This window comes from Quercus robur, chromosome 1 (assembly GCF_932294415.1).
Source record: "Quercus robur chromosome 1, dhQueRobu3.1, whole genome shotgun sequence".
NCBI classification, from domain to species: domain Eukaryota; kingdom Viridiplantae; phylum Streptophyta; class Magnoliopsida; order Fagales; family Fagaceae; genus Quercus; species Quercus robur.
In genome coordinates, this window is record NC_065534.1 from 40,241,172 (window position 1) to 40,244,830 (window position 3,659).

A 3,659-nucleotide genomic window follows, 5' to 3' on the forward strand; every position below is an offset into this window, starting at 1 on the left:
TCCCTTGATAAGCTTCTTCCATTACCTTCTCGGTTTCTTCCTTCTTCAAGCAACGAAGGTATATACCAATCGTAGGACCTTCTATAGAGTTTTCCTCCAAATAGGATGTATTGTATTGCCATCATCCTAATGGAGCACGTTCTTTCTTGTTGGCACCATCGAAATATGCCCCTAGTTCCAAGAACCTTATGATGTCATAGTACCACAGAACTTCCTCTTCCTCTATGGTCATTACTGAAGTTTCGATATTCCCTTTGTGCACTTCCTTATAACTTTGCTCAATCTCCGAGGGTCATGTCCATACTGCCTTAGGTATTTTAACCATGGAGGCTAAGGTAGCTAAGGCATCCACAAATTGATTTTGAGCTCTAGGGATGATTGTGTACTCAATCTTGTCAAAGGTCTTAGTCAAGTCCTCCAAGTATTGTTGATAAGGCTTCAAGTGTTCCTCCTTCACCTTCCACAACTTCTATGCTTGGGCTATAACCAAAGTTGAATCTCCAAAGATTTTGGCCTCTTTTATCCTCAATTCTTGAAAAGCTTCCATCCCGACAATATAAGCCTCATATTCAGCCATGTTATTAGTTGCTTCAAAGTTCAATTTGATTGCCAAAGGTATGTGAGATCTCTCAAGAGTGATCAAGAGTATTCCTATCCTATTTCCATATTGATTTATGGCTCCGTCAAAGTACATCTTCCATGCCCCTAACTCAAATGTCCTTATCTGGAAAGTCTTCTTTACCATCTTGCCCCTCTATAGGATTCTCAGCACAAAAATCTGCACGACGCTACCTTTGATAGTTTTTTTAGCCACATACTTCAAATCAAATTCTACCAATAAGATCAACCATCTTGACAATCTTCCACTCAAAGCAGGCTTCTCAAAGAAATACTTCAATGGGTCCATTTTTGCTACCACCCATATTTGGAAAGGTAAGATGATATGTCTCAACTTCTATACGAACCAAACAAGTGCAAAGCATGAATTTTCTATGGGAGTGTACCTAGTCTCATAATCAAGGAGCCTCGCTCAAGTAGTATATGGCCCTCTCATTTTTGTCATCGTTTTCTTGTGTAAGCATATTTCCAACCGCACCCCCTATGATAGAGAGGTATAGGAGTAAGGGTTTTCCATGTTATGGAGGCACTAGGATAGGTGGGTGGAGGAGATATTCCTTGAAAAATTCAAAGGATTTTTGGTACTCATCATTCCATGTATGTGGTTCATTCTTCCGTAGGAGTTTGAGGATGGGCTCACAAGTGGAGGTAAGCTTGGCAATGAATCGACTAATGTATTTTAATCAACCCAAGAAATCCCTTATCTCTTTCTCACTTCTGGGTGAAGGCATCTCCAATATGGTTTTGATCTTGGATGGGTCAACTTCTATCCCTCTATCACTCACTAGGAAGCCTAGCAATTTTCCTGCGATTACTCTGAAGGTACATTTTTATGGGTTCAACTTAGCTTATACTCTTTAATCCTCTTGAAGAACTTCCTCAAGTTTACGGTGTGGCTTTCTCTATCCTTGGATTTCACTATCATATCATCGACATACACCTCCACCTCATTATGCATCATATCATGTAAAAGTGTTGTAGCCATCCTTTGGTAGGTTGCCCCAGCATTCTTGAGGCCAAACAACATCACTGTGTAATAATAGATTCCCCATTTGGTAGTGAAAGTGGTTTTGGTTATATCTTTGGGAGCCATCTTGATTTGGTTGTACCCCGAGAAACCATCAATGAAAGATATCGAGGCACTTCCCACCGTGTTATTCACCAAGACATTAATGTGAGGGGGAGGAAAGTCATCCTTAGGCATGCCTTGTTCAAGTCCCAAAAATCCACACACATCCTCACCTTCCCATCCTTCTTAGGTACGAGCACAACATTGGCTATCCATTCAGCTTAGTGTACTGGTTTGATGAACCTTACCTTTAATTGCTTAGTGACTTCCTCCTTGATTTTTAAGAGACATTCGGTCCTCACTCTTCTCAACTTTGGTTTGATGGGTACCATGTGATCATGAGTATCAATGTGATGTTGAGCTATCTCGAGGTCAATTCTGAGCATATCTTCATAGGACCATGCAAAAACCTATTGAAATTCCGTGAAGAGTTCTTGAAGATCTTTTCTTTCTTTTTCATTTAGAGTTGAACCAATTTTAATTAAACGTGGATTCTCATGCCCAAATTAATAGTTTCAAAAGTTGGTTTCATAGGTTCAATTTTCTTTTCCAATTGTTTATTAATTTCATTTTCAAATTCATTTTGAAAGCTCGAAATGTGTGAAAATACTAGAGCTCGTTTAGACCCCCAATTCAAATTATGGCTTGGTTGTTTTTACATTACCTTAATACTAAGTGTGGAATAGTGTAAACGCAAACAAACATGCAAAAGAGCTACTCTAATCCATATTTAAAACAACACAGTAGTAAAATAAAATGAACAAGAGTAGGCAAGAGAGATGCAAACACAGATAACACCAAGACGTGTTATCGAAGAGGAAACCGAAGAACTCAGCGTAAAACCACTCCGCCGCTCTCCAAGTGGAAATCGATCCACTAGACAATCAGTTGGAATACATGGGTAAGCAAGAGACCCTCCAAGCCTAATCTACCCTCTATACCTAAGCCCTCCAAACTCCTACTCCAACAAGGCTTCTCGGAACCATGTCTTGTTTAGCTCTCCGGATCCCGCAACAAGCTCCATGTTGCATCTGCCATCTTTGGCTTCTTCCAATGTTTCCCAGCAGCACCAAAACCTCACTGGACACTCTCAAAAGGTGTGGTAACTGTTTGGGCTATTGACCTCTCAATGGTATGAAAATGGAGAGGTAGGAGATGAGGAAAATCCACAAACAAAGGTGTAGAGAATTGTTGGATTAACAATTTCTAACTCTCAAGTGTTTTAGCTAGGGTTTTCTCTCAGAAGCTCTTTCTAGCATTTATGGGTAATGTGGGTATAAATAGTGTAGGCACAGAAAGTGTGTATCAGAATGGACAAGCTGTCAGAATAGAATGTCTCGCTGGTGTCTCACGGGTGTCTTGCAGGAAGGCCTTACTCGCGAGATACTTGCGAGACACAGCTGTCTCTATCTGGCCTGACTCTTCGCATTCCAGCATGTGCAGGGCATATGAGTTACTTCGCGGGATGCTAAGTCGCAAGCTACCCACGTAAACACTTCATTCTTCATTAGCTTGAGTAGTCACACTCTCTCTCACTATCACACAACCCTTACAATAAATTCCCACAAAAAATACAGGGTACAAAAGATTGAATAAAATTACAATTAAATTTGGCACGGAATAAAAGCCAACACAATACGAATTTGTAAATCATAACTTTACAATCTCCCCCTTTGGCTATTCCATGACAAAACCTCTAACAATAGACTCTAGACTTAAACATGAGTTTGGGAACAAAGGCAAAACTCACTCACATCTAATCTAGAAGTTGTGAAGCACTTGCAGTTTATACCTGTAACCTGAAACACTCGCACATAAACAAAACTTTCATTAAGCTTATGACAAGTTGAACACAAGGTATGAACAAGAGCAAGCATAGTGTGATCAAGTATGTAAACAATAGATATCATGCAAACAAACACTTGATCAAATAAGGGCAGTCATCAAAGAATGACTCCAATGAACATATAAC